Raw genomic sequence first — 13,510 nt, forward strand, 5'->3', positions numbered from 1 at the left:
CTCGGGGCGGGGTTTCTGCTGCTCTTCCTCTGCTTCCCACCTCACCGCCGCCCACCGCCCTCCAGGGTCACTGCTTTGAGTCCTACGAGTGGGAAAGTCCTATTTTAAAGCTCTCTGCTATTTTCAGTGTCTCGCCTGCCCCTCCACCGCCAAGGGCTCCCCGCCCGAGAGGCGCACCCTTCTAGGAAGCCTTTTCCCGGCCCAAATCAGCCCCGGGGGCACGGAAGCCTCCACACCCGCCTGGCCTCTCCGGCGGCGGCGAACGCACGCACCACCTGACTCGTGCTCCCATTGGCTGCTGCCTGTTGCTAACCCACGTGACCGGCGCCGGCGCGCCCCGCCCCCGGCTCCGCCCCCGCGGGCTCCCGCGGCTCCGGCTCTGCGGCGCGTTCCTGCGGGCGCCGGACGCGCGGGGCTCCCAGCCGTCGCCCGCCCGCCCCGCCGACTGCAGCCTGCGCTCGGCGCTCGGCCCCCGGCGCCCGGGCGGACGGCGCCCACAAGGTGGCAGTGCCGCGCTGCTGGTGTCCTGGCCGGGTTCCGCGCGGGGCGCGCGGGGAGGCCGGAGCCCGCGCGTCCCTCCTGCAAAAGTTTTAATGAACATAGACCCACCCGGGCCTGGGGCGCTCCCAGGCCTGCTGGCCGCGCCGCTTCGATTTCGGAGTTCCTCTGGGAGAGTTGTACGCTTCGATGGCGTCTCTCTTTGTCCTCGACTCAGAGAATCAGGATTCGGAGCCTGTAATTGAAGCAGGTATATTGATGTTTTCAGCACTGTTTTTTTGTTGTTTTTCGTTTTGTTTTAGAGCCCTTCTACTGGGAATTGATTCTGAAAGAGATATATTAACACAAACCTATCGACAATTATTCTGTCTCTCTTCTTGAGAGCCTCCCCCTACAGAGAAGCAATCTGCAGCCTCCTTTTGGGGGGTAAAAGACCTATAGCACCACCGTTTCGTAGGATCCTTCCCTGCACCCGAGTCCTGGGATCCTAACCCGTTATGTGGAGGAGGACCCGGGGAACCTCCCGCCCCGCAGCTGTCCTGGGATGCCCTTAATTCCAGGCGCGCAGAGAGCAAATCTCCTCTGACCTCGTTTGACCCCGCTGCATGCCCGGCGTCCTCATTTACTGTGTGAGGGTTGGAGGGCCGACTTTTCTCTCTGCTCACTGGCATTTTTTCTCTGCCTTCACTTTTCTCCTTGGCTCGTGGCTGGTCTCACGTCCCCCACCGCAGTCCAACCCCACTACACTCACACACAAAAACACACAAGCACGTGCTTGCCACTCCTTTTCGGTTTTAAACAAAATGTTCTGAGGGTTCTCTGGGGCCACCGGACTCCGGGAAAGAGAAAGCTCAGAGGATGTGAGGGCAAGATGGTGACTTGGGGCACTTTCCTACAAGGGAGAAGGAGAAACACTCCTAGGCTTCCCGTTGTCTACACCACCAAGCCCAAATTCCATTCCCTGGTAGTCAAGCCCTTCCCTTGGGCCCCCTAAGCTGCCCTCCAGGAAATTTCCCACAGTGCTTCTAGTCTGCTCCAACCTAGCATTCATCCACCTGTGACAGGACGATAGAGGGGGACTGCTATGCACATGTGCTGGAGTTTCTGCTCAGACGCAAACACGGAACAATCTGTGTGCCCACTAACTGCCCCCCACGTTCTCCAGTGAGGTGCAGGCCATCTCTGTGGGATTGCTGGAGGGACAGTGCCACCCCTCAACTCCAGGCTGTGCGATGGGAGGCTAAGGACCCAGGTAAGGCCAGCAGGGAACATTTTATTAGAAAAATGTCGACCTGTTGTGCTTTCGCACCTACCTTAAGATAGGTGAGGAGGGCTCCAGAGAACCACCTGGAGACCTTGCAGGTGTCTCCTGGAGTCTGGGGGACATGGGGACCAAGGTAGAGTAGAGTAGAGAGAACCATTTGCAGTGGCTAGAGAAGGAGATATTTGGACCAGACTCTCTTCCAAGAGCTGGCAAGGCACACATCACCAGCTAGTCTTCCTGTTGGCAAAGTGGACCTATTTCCCCAGGCAGGGCCGGGGCCACAGTGAGCAGTAGGAAGAAGGACCTGTGAGGGCAGGGTGGCCTGCCAACCGAGGCTGCCCATGGGAGGGAACATCCCACCATGGAAAAAACCCACAGAAGGACCCCACGAGACAAAGAGCCAGCATCTGAATGTCTGCCACCAACCCCTAATCACAACTGAGGCTTCCCTGAAGGACTTTGTTCTTTGGGCCCTGAGAGACCTGAACCACCAGCCAGTGATTGGAGGATCCGAGAGGAAGAAACAAACACTGACTACGTTCCCCGACCCCCAACCACAAGTCCCCAAACCTAAGCCAGCTTCCAGCTGTTGGTAGAAGGAGAGAAGGGCAGATTTAAATGAAAGGGTCAGGTTTTTTATGTTGATTGGACTAAACTTTTTAATATGGGGGACTAATAATACTGACAACAACACACATTTATATCATATTTAGTGTTTTACCTGTATTGACTCATTTAATCCTCAACAACAGCCTTGAGAGGTAGTCTTATTATTCCCATTTCATAGATGAAGAGGTTGAGATCCGGAGAGGTTAAGTAAACAGTGCGAGGTCCACAGCTAGTAAATGGCAAAACCAGGATTTAACTGGAGATTTCAGAGTCTAGGTGTAGAATTAAAGTGCTTCTCCATCTCTGAATCTTTATTCGTGTTCTTAATCAAACCTCACCCGAATTCAAGGCCCACCTCTACCTGATATAGTCTGAGAACCTTCTTTGGTTGGGCCAGCTGAAGAGGCCTCCCTGCTCTGTCATGTTTTCAGGAGTCCGGCCATGGCTGCGGAGATGCCATCACCCTAAGGAAAGAGGGAGGCATCTTCTGAGGAATCGCCTTGAGAACCCGAGGCACGTCTGTTCATACCTTCAATCCTGACAAGCTGTTTTTGAAGGCGAATATGATGTTTGGAACCATCTAGAAGTCATTTGGAGTCCAATGAAAAAGCCAGCGATCAAGGTAAGAGAAACTCCTTTTGGTAAAAGGAAATAGGATACACTCTAACTGAAAGAGTCTGGTTTTCTTCTGTGGCTTGAAAACTGGATCTAAATGTAATTCCAAACGAGAAAATTCTCCCAGGAGGTGAGTCCTGGCCGCCTTATTGGAGAGCGTGTCCTCCCAGGGATGCAGGCAGGGTAAAACTCATTTGGAAGTACACGTTGTTTTTCTAAATATATATATTCTAATCATGCTCATCACCTTATCCTCAACTTTCATTTATATTCTTTCTGTATCTTTTACTTCTTTCTATTCCCTTTCACACCAAGTGTGTTACATGCAGAATGAGTACGTTAGGCTGACAAGGAGCCTTGTATGTTGGGGAAACTTTCTATTTGAGTAGAATTTAGAGGGGAGTCCTGGTCTGCACATGAGCTGGGGTGCAAAGTTGAAGGAAAGCGACAAGGGTGGAATAACTTGAGAAATACTTGTCTCCATCTCCTGGGGGCAGAGTTTATTTAATAAAATCATGGGAGATATAATTAGAAAGGGATGTCTTATGGGTAGATAGGTCTTTATCTTTTAGGCCAGTGGTTTTTAATTTTTTTATTAGAGATTTTCTCCTGCTGCCTCCTATAAAGGCCCCACAAACAGAAATGCAATACAGGCGTAACTCTTCCCCGCCCCCCCCTCCCCGCTCTACACTTTATTACCCTTCTCAGGTGTTGTGTATTTTACAAATTGAAGGTATGTGGCAATCCTACAAACAAGGCTATCAGTGCCATTTTTCCAACAGCATTTGTTCACTCCATGTCTCTGTGTCATATTTTGGTAATTTTTGCAGTATTTCAAACATTTTCATAACGATTGTATTTGTCATGGTGATCTGTGATCGGTGATCTTTGACACTGCTCTTGCAAAGATTACAACTCGCTGAAGGCTCAGATGATGGTTAGTATTTTTTAGCAATACGGTAATTTAAAATTAAGGTACATAACGCTGCGTTTTTAGGCATAATGCTTTTGCACACTTAATAGACTACGGTAGTATAAACGTAACTTTTATATGCACTGGAAAACCAAAAAAATCCTGTGACTTGTTTTATTGCAAGATTCGCTTTATTGCAGTGGTTTGGAGCTGAACCCGCAATATCTCTGAGGTGTGCCTGTATGTAGAACAGATAAAAGAGGTCTCTGGCCAGAGTTGTGGAGGCAGGGGCCTGCAGTTGGCTGCCTCACTGTGGTCCCTTCTGCACACACCCCAGGCACCTCTGAGGAATCCTAGGACTCTTCCAAAGCAGTTTGAACCACTGGTGTAGACAATGGGGGCGGAGGGGGGGGCTTGAAAGTTTGCACCAGCCCATCTCTGCGTCAGTGTAACCTCCAGCTTCCTGACAATTCCAGCCCTGCCCCTCACGTCTTCAGATTTGTCCTGTTCCCCAGAGTCTTACAGGACCACTATCCCTGAGGCATAACTTGCCTAACACCCATTCTCCTTTTTTCCTTGCTAATGGAAGCCAACTTTAATCTGGCGGCCGTGTACTCAAGTGACACCCACCAATGGATCATGATTGGTCCAAGGGAGGACTTGGCCAAATCCAGCTGCTGACTCTTTTGATAAAATTTTATTGGAACACAGACACTCATTTGTCTACCTCCTGTCTACAGATGCTTTCATGCTTCAACAGCAGAATTGACTACTTGTGGCAGAGACCATATAGTTTGCAAAGACTAAATTATTTACTATCTGACCCTTTACGGAAAAAGTTTGTACGCAGCCATGGCAATCCCATTCTCCTTTGCCAGACGTATGCAGACATATGGTCACCTTTGACCAAGGATATATAATGTAAAGTCTGCTGGAAGCAACTGAAAAAGGTTTTCCTTCCTGATAAGAGAGAGGAATATGAGGAGAATGTTGTTTTTGTCCTTTTCCTTTCCATTCTATCACATGAAGATGTGATGTCTGGAGCTGTGGCAGCCATGATGAGCCTGATTCCCCAATGGTATCATTAAGTCACCAAACCTACCTTAGGACCATCTACTTTCAAACTTCTTGTTGAGCAAAGAATAAAAATCCCTGTGGTTGATGTAACTCTTCATTAGGTTTTTGTTACTTGCTACTACTTATAGACTAACCAAGGTATTTTGTTTAAAGCCTAACAGCAAAAGGCCGAGTGTTCTTGTGGAAGTTGTGCACTGGAGTGGTTTATAGCAAATCTAGTGGATACTAATAATGATAGCTTATAATTATTGAAAACTTCCAGCACGTCAGCCACTCTACCAAGTACTTTACCTTCATTTTCTCATTATCACAAAACCCTGTGGAGACACTTTTATCATTATCTCCTGTCTCCATTTTACAGATAAGGAAAGTGAGGCTTAGAGAAATTTAATGATTTGCCAAAAGTGACACAGTTAAGTGGCAAAGTTCAAATTTGCACCCAGCTCTGCTGACTTCAAAAGCCAAGCTCTTAACCATGACTTTACATGGCCACTTCTATCCACAGGCCTGAATTCAAATTCCAGCTCAGCTACTTGGCAGGCAAGTTACTTAATCTTCTTGAGCCTCAGTTTCTCCACAATAAGGGGATAATATGTTCCTTAAAGAGAATGTTCCTGCCACAGTGCCTGAGACACGGTGTTTCACTGTATTTTCTCGCGTGCTCATTTCTTTAGGGGTAAGTGGATGGCAGTCGGTGAGCTGGGAGAGTAACCAAGAGGTAGAAAAGAGAATAGCCAGGGAAGGGAAAAGACACACCAGTTCCTGGAAAATTAAAGGAGGCTGGCCTCAGGCCTGGACCAGGTTCTATGAGGAGCGGGAGAGGGGAGGGAGAGAAAGAAAACCAGGATACTTCCATCTCATGGCCACACCTTGTGTCTAACCAAGGACTTGGCGACCTTACAGTCAGCTGTGACCTGAGAGCACGTTCCAGCCCATTGTCCTGTCTCAAGGTGCTTTGAAAAATTGTAAGGAGCTAAACAAAAAAGAAATTCCTTGAGGTGTAGTAGGTATCGTTCCCCTTTGTGGAAAACTGAGCCACGGTGCAGGGCAAGCGTTCCTCCGCGCGGAAGTCATTGGCGGCTCCGGCCATTGGCACGTTGTTATCTTCCTTACTGTCCTGAGCTGCTTGCCCGTGAGGAACGGACCTCTGAAGACTCCGAGGAAGGATCAGAGGTTCCCTTCTCGGTTCTCAGCTTTATTTTAGAGGTTTCCGCTCGGAGCATTACTGTACGGGTTTTTAATGGAAAAGAATAATCAAGACCAGTCCACTCAAAGAGCTTATGGAAAATATATGAAATTTAGAGTTTAAAAACCAGATTTAATTGTTAGGCCTATTTTTAAAAAGCGAGCAAAGGAAAGCAAGAAAAACGACCCCAGTGGCTTATTATGTAACACCAGATGTTTGGCAAAGAACAGAGCAGATGAGGGGGTGATGTTTTCGCTCTTCACTAGGTTGCTTTGGCCTCGCTGTAGAGGCAGTGAGAGAGGCTTATATAAGAAGCCCGCTGGAGCGGCCTCGGCCATGCTCTCCGCTTGCCCTTCAAGAGACCCGTGAGCCTTCAGCTGCATTTTTAAGCTCCAATGGGGCGGATTCTTAATGAACACATTCCTGTGACCCAGCACGGGCTTGAGAAGCTTCTGGGAATCATCTAAGGATGACTCCAGGTAGACAAAGCAGTGGGGGGAAGGTATTTTCCCTTCTCATTCAGGTGTCGTAGGCTCGGGGAGACCTAAAGTCGTTTCATCTTAGATGTACGGATCTAACGTAATATTAAAACATGCCCGTGGGCTTTGAAAAAGTGACAGCTGCTCTTCAGTGTGATAGAGAGATGTCCACACTTTGGCTTGCTTTGTCTGTCAGCGTGGATGTTTGCTCTTGCCAGAAATGCCAGCGAAGGGCAGCAACACCGTCTTGCTAGAATGGGAAAACCAGGACCTGATTAGTAGACGCATTTGTTGAAAAGCATTTTCGCTGCACACTAATCTCTACATATCCTGTGGGGAAATCCTCTCAATCCCATACCTGATAAATGAATCTGGGAAGTGAATACACACTCTGGAAGTCTCTTACTGATACATAATTCCACGTGTTATGTGGGTTCCGCCAGCCTCTGAGCTGGGGCAGCCTGGTGTACCTTTCAGACTGACCTGGCACAAAGCTTGTCGAGGAGAAGATGTCTGTGCTTCCTCCCTGCCCAGCACTGAGCACTTGGCTTCAGCCTTTCACAGGAACCAAGGGGGTGTTCAGGGCTAATGCTGACATCCTGGATTACAGTTTTTATTGTCTGGTGCTTTTGTTGAACTTGAATACTCCACCAGGTGTTGTGTAATACTGCAGGTCAGAAACACCACGCTCTGTGTTCTTCTGGTTTTCCACTCAGGGCCAGGGTAGGGGGGTCCTGAAGCTGCTACAAAAATCCTTTTCAAAAGTTAGAATTGAGTCTGCGTAAACATTCTCTCTTCTTGGAAGCCCACGCGGTCTCCCCACCCTCCTCCAGGGGTCTTGGAATTCTACTCCACAGTGGTTGTACATGACTATGTAATAGTGATTTTCCTGAAGGTTCTTGAGGGCACAGGCCATGCCTTTTCATCTTTGTAAAGATTGGTGCCTGGTGCGTCCATTAGTAATTAACTAGTTATCAGTAATTAATTAATGCTGAATGAATGAACTGCAGCCCTTGGTAAGTTTGTGGGCCCATGTATGTGAGACATTGCCAGAGAATGACAGTTAGGTCTTGTTGAATTAGGGATTTATTTAAAAGTGAATGAGGGAGATTTTCTGAAGTCCTTGATAGGCTCTTCAAAGATGAAAAAGTGTCTGCTGGCCCAATGTAGTAACAGGGCGACTGCACCAGCACCATCCCAAGGCATGTCTGTGTATCAGAAGGAGAACTGTACAAAGAGAGCGTCCTAGATGTACCCCCAGGTCTCTGAGCAGTACACATGCACATGTTGAAAATACCTTTAGAAACCCCAAAGGACTCAGGTTCACTGCCTGCTATGTATAATCAGTCATACATGCGTGATGTTGAAACACGTTTCAAGATGCTACTGGTGAAAGAGTCAGACTATTTGTTTGATGTCTTATCAACAAAAGAGCTGTACTCTTTTTTACTGCTGCATAACAAATTACCTCTAAACTTAGGGATTTAAGACAACAAACATTACTCTGAGTTTCTGAGGGTCAGGATTCTGGGCTGGGCTTAGCTGGGTGGTCTGGCTCAGAGTCTCTCTTGAGGCTGCAGTCAGGATGCTACAGGGGCTGTATTCATCTGAAGGTTTGCTGGGGCTGGAAGATCTGCGTTCAAGATGGTGCTCTCACACGGCTGTGGGCAGGAGGCCTCAGTTCCTCCCTCTGTGGGTCTCTCCATAGGCTGCTTGAGTGTCCTCACGATGCGGCCATTTATTTCCCCCAGAATGAGTGACCCAAGAGAAGGAACAGGGAGGACCTTGCAGTGCCTTTTATGATGTAGTCTCCAAAGTTACACACCATCCCTTCTGCTTTATTCTATTCATTAGAAAATCCCTAAATCCAGCCAGTACCCCAGGGGAAGAGAATTAGCCTTCACTTCTTGAAGGGAGGTGCATCAAAGACTTTCTGAACATCTTTAAAATCCATCACAGAGCTGTTGCTTTAATTCGACAGGTATATTTTGAGCAGTCGCTGGCCTTTCCATATGTGCATATTAAATGTGTAAATCCTGCTTGGTCTGGAGGAAGTCCTCATCGAGTTGCCCACTGTGAGAAACAGGTTGTCTGAAAATCAGGACCTGTGGTTCTGAGTGCTTGACCTCATACCTTCCCTTTGAAACCATTTCTGTTTTCCCTGTCTGCAGCGTGCAGAGGCTTTTCACTGGAATCCATTTGCGACCTCTTAAACAAGAGTAACAATGGCACTCACTGTTAGCCATGCTAAGAGTCCCACAAACACTATTTCATTAAATTCTCTGAGAGCTAGATGTTCTTATCATCATCCCTGTTTTACCCATGGGGCCACAGAGGGCTGGCGTGATTTGTCTGAAGTCACCTAGCCAGTAAATGGTAACACTGGGATTTGAACCCAGGCAGTCTGGCTCCAGAGTCTGGGCTCTTACTTTCTCCACTGTGTTAGAGTGGCACCTCCTTCAGCTGGCCTCTCTCTCTCTCTCCACCCAAGACCCCTAAAGTTAAGTTTATTTGTAGGTTGTGTAGCTTCTACTTTAAATGAGCCCATCTCAAAAACACTCCTGCCAAGTAGGAAGGGATCGGGTCTGGTATTTATTACCACCACCGAGTCCCCATTGAGACCTCCCCACCACCATAACTCATTCTGGGTTTGGGAAACCATTCCCTTTTCTTCCCCTTCGGGTCTGGGAGTAATAAGAGCTCCTACATTGCAGCAGGCAGAAAAATGAGTCCCTCACCCCACCCCAAGATGTCTGTCCTAATGCCTGGGACCTGTGCATGTGGCAGAAGGAACTTTGTGGTTGTAATTAAGTTGAGGATCTTGAGATGGGGAGATGATCCCAGATTATCCAGATGTGACCCATATACCAGGATCCGTATGCGTGAGAGTCAGAATTGGATGTGGATTTGAGGAAGCTATGCTGCTGGCTTTGAAGATGGAAAGAGGGGCCATGAGCCAGGGAAAGTGGGCAGCGTCCAGCAGCTGAAAAGGGCCAGGAAACAGATTCTCCCCTGGAGATTCCAGGAGTGCCAACACCTTGAATTTAGCCCAGTAAGAACCATTTCAGACCTCTGGCTTCCAGAACTCTACGGTAATAAATTCGTGTTGTTTTACACTCTCCACTGCCCAGAAAAAAAATTCCATGGAGTTGCTGAAAATCCACCCTGCTGTTTTTACATAATACAATAACAGAGGAAGAAATTACAAAACTACATCTTATTAGAGATTATATAATTATATAAACTGAGCACATGCTTAAGTTCCAGGCTGTGGGATACAAGAAATTCACTGTGGGAACTTAGAAATTCATTCAGAAGAAAAGGCATATACACATCAAGCAAGCAGCAAATCTGTATTTAAGGGAGAGTGTGTTCAGGACCAATAGTGAGCCCTGGAAAAGTACGGAACCAGGTCGGGTCAAGGACGCTGGCGCAGCTGAGCACGTTCTGGAACTCTACAGTTATCTTACCATGTCTAAAAGACCACGTAGGGACAAGAAAATAATCTTACTGATGGGCACTCTCAGACACACGGCGTTCTAGAAGGTATAAAACAGTTCTCTGCTTTTCCCATTGGTCACCCTTCAATTGACTTAGAGCAGCCTCAGCTGAGTCCCCACTTTCTCTGCTCTCCCCGCGTTTCTTTTTTATGCCCCCAGTCTCTCCTCAGGGTCTGTGCCATCCTGCCAGTACCTAGAATGGTCCAGAGGTGGAGACGCTCCAAGCTCTATCTGGATGGACAGCGGGCATTCTTACACTCGCTGGTCCCCCACCGAGTATCTTTGCATTTGACGTAGGCTCGCCAGTCTTCAGAGATGAGCCTCCGTAAGATAACAGAGCTCTCTCTCTTTAATCACAGTCACGTCTCACAACCCAGGAGTGAGAGGGGGTGAGTGGGATGAGGACAGACAGGCAAGCAGATTGCAGGGTCCGATGGATTCTGCAGAAGGGCTGGGGTGTGAGTATGGGGGGAGGGCTTAAGAGCATTCCAGGCCTGGAGAAAGCATCTGCAGAGGCCAGGAGGGAGCAAAACACGGGCAGACGTGTGCTACAGAAGAAGGTGTAGATATATGTTCTTGGGGCAGAGTGTTCCTCTAGGGTAGATGGAAGAAAACTGCATGGGGCGAGAGTGACGAGATTGTGGTGTGCTGGGAAAGCTGTAGAGATGGGTGTATGTTTGGGAAGCCCTTCAAGGGAGTGACTGAATCATTCCATTTTCAGCCCTGTTTTGGACATTATTTACCTGTGGCTAAAGAAATGAGGGGTGGCTGCTGGGGGGAACCCTGGGGCCACACGTGGGAAAATTCCCACAGCTCCCTATGCCTCTTCCTGCAGAGCTCAGAGCGCTGCCCTGGATAGTCTGCCGCGGAAACCCTAAGAGTTATTGCCAGGCCTTGGAAATAATTAATACACGTACTAGTCAGAGTCACATCTCCGTGTACACAGGTATGTCCCAGGGTGGGCAGCCCTGCTATTTGTCGCATTTTCCGGGAGGCTGCCAGCAGCCCCGCGCGGGCTGTGATTCTCGCGGCTGATCGCGCAGGTGTCTGACCGCGTTAGCGTTGATCCCGGGCCTGGCTGTCGCATCGCCTCCCCCCAGGCAACATGTTTCTGTTTCTCTAGTATTTAGCGCTGAGTTCTGTGCTCTCCGCTCTGTGGATATCAAATATAAATGATTTCAAGCCTGGGCTTTGGGTGTGTGGAGACTGCCTTTTTCTAGGCGAGTATTTCATGAGGTCTTTTCTGACGTGCTGTTTCCACGCTGTTCCCCTCCAATACATCACGGCATTTCTTTGGTTCCCGATACTGATAAGGAAGAAGATTCTCTGTCTTGGTGGCAATATCTCATCCAGAATTTCTATCACTTTTGTAAGTGGGAAGAGGGATATTCACACCTACTATAAATATTCTAGGTCCTTACTAAAATGTTTTTTCACTTAGAGTAGAATTTGGTGTTCGAAGTTTCCTTCTTGGATTCCAGCCAGTGAGTTTTAGGGGATTACCCGAAGGATTTCATTATGAGACTGAGCCACTTACAGATTGCTCCTATGGATAGGGGCTCATGTGACGTAATGTGGCTGCAGTGTAACTGAGAAATGAGAAAAGAACTTTGGGAGCTTGTCCCAGTTTATATTGCAGTGAGAGGGGAGAGCCTGCTAGGTAGGATTGGGTTTATTAGGTAAAATGGTTTACTGCTTAAATGGTGAATTTTCTCCTCTTTTGCTTCCTGTCCTGCCACGTGGTTTCCATAGCGAGACAACACCGGTGTCTATCTGAGAGCTTGGGTCCTGGAGTCAGATGACTGGGATTTGAAACTCAAGCGCAAGTTATTTAAATCGCAAAGCCTTGGTTTCGTAATCTGGAAAATGATCATAATAATAATAATAACAGCAACAATGACAACAATCATATCTAACTCAAAGGACTATTTTAAAAATTAAGTCACAAAATTCACATGAATCGTTTAGTATCTGGCACATGGCATAACAAGCAGTCAGAATGCTGTCTTTTGTTGTCAGTGATAGTAATATTTTTCTATTGTTTGTAATGAATTGGGAGGTTCAGAGTACACAAAATTGAGATAATGCCGATGATGGCAAAATTTTAGAAAAGAGTACAAGACTTCTGAAGTTTTGGATAATAATCAGGAATGAATTATTTGCTTAGTCTCTGACAGGCATTATCACTGTATTTCGCTGTAGAGAGATTTATTGCCAGCTCACAGAAGCAGCCCTTCCATTCTGTGGCTTGCATACACGTGGGCGTGTGTGTGTATATGTGTGTATGTGTGAGTGCATATGCATATTGCTTCATGGGATACCCCCGTGCAAAACGTAGAGACAAGCACTGTGGGCTGTAAAGGAGACCATCACAGACAAAAAGAGATTTCTCTTCTGTCCTTTCAAATGGACCACTGCCCACTGAAGCACCTTTTTCTTTTCTCTAAAGCCAAGTAAAGGCATTGGGGCCGATCGTCTTTCAGCAGCACTCTTTTTTCTTCTTCTGTTTGGATTTCTCTAAGCACGGTTCCCCAGGCGTCTGGAAAATTAAATGAAAGAAATAAAATAATTCATCTTTTTTTTCCCCCTTGGAGTGAGGACCTGCAGAAATAAAGGAAACCAAGATACTTATAATAGGATCCATGTAGGTGTTAGGGAACAAAGAGTGACAACAATCATATGGATGGCTTAAAATAGCTCCACTTCAGGGTGGACCTATTATGCAAGAGAAACTGTGCTGGTGGTAATTCCAGCCACTTAAAGGAAGATACGATCATCTTACAAAGGGAGATACTCACCACCACAAAAAGATTTGCTTTTTGGTGACAGATCTCTCATTTTGGTGACATAGACAGTACTAGACAGCAATATGGGGGAAAATTGAATTGGGAAGGGCCAGAAAAGGTGGAAAACAAAGAGAGGTATTAGTGATATTAATTGGAGCTAGCGACTCTGATTCATGAGGTGGTTTGCATCGGCATTTGGTCAGGCCTTTTCAGAGCAAGCGTGGTGGTAACCTGCGGGCAGGGTTTTGAGAAAACCTGAGCAAGGGTGGAGAGGACTTCCCCGACCCTCTTCTCTGCTTTACTGTCTATCCTGAGAGCTGATAAGCATGTGAACTGCTGAGAGCGTGATGTTCAGAATACCTTTCCTCAGGAGAGCCCCAACTATTCAGGCACGGTCTTTTATGCTTTGGAAAATCAAACAAGAGAAGGATCAGGAAAGTTCTAAGAGGAAGAAACGGCAATTGCATAGTCTGTAACATAGGAAAGATTTATTCCAGAGCGTAGGCTAAAGGAGCAGCCCCCTCTGGGACACGTCAACCTCACGGCAGAGGGAAGGAGCAGTGGTGAGACCCTGTGTTAGCTT

The 13,510-nt window shown here is 47.4% G+C and overlaps 1 long non-coding RNA gene across 3 annotated transcripts in view; it reads left to right on the forward strand.

Annotated features, from left to right (window-relative positions):
- Positions 1 to 427: 427 nt before the first annotated feature.
- The window catches only part of LOC113631764 (uncharacterized), a 193,006-nt gene continuing 179,923 nt past the window's right edge, over positions 428 to 13,510 (forward strand). For all 3 annotated transcript variants that reach the window (XR_003437560.1, XR_003437558.1, XR_003437559.1), the window contains exons 1-2: positions 428 to 748; positions 2,803 to 2,993. This is a non-coding gene — a long non-coding RNA (uncharacterized LOC113631764). The remainder of the gene's footprint in view (positions 749 to 2,802; positions 2,994 to 13,510) is intronic.

The sequence above is a fragment of the Aethalodelphis obliquidens genome, unplaced genomic scaffold (genome assembly GCF_003676395.1).
Source record: "Aethalodelphis obliquidens isolate GAN/ISIS:26980383/991018 unplaced genomic scaffold, ASM367639v1 scaffold34, whole genome shotgun sequence".
Taxonomy (NCBI): Eukaryota; Metazoa; Chordata; class Mammalia; order Artiodactyla; family Delphinidae; genus Aethalodelphis; species Aethalodelphis obliquidens.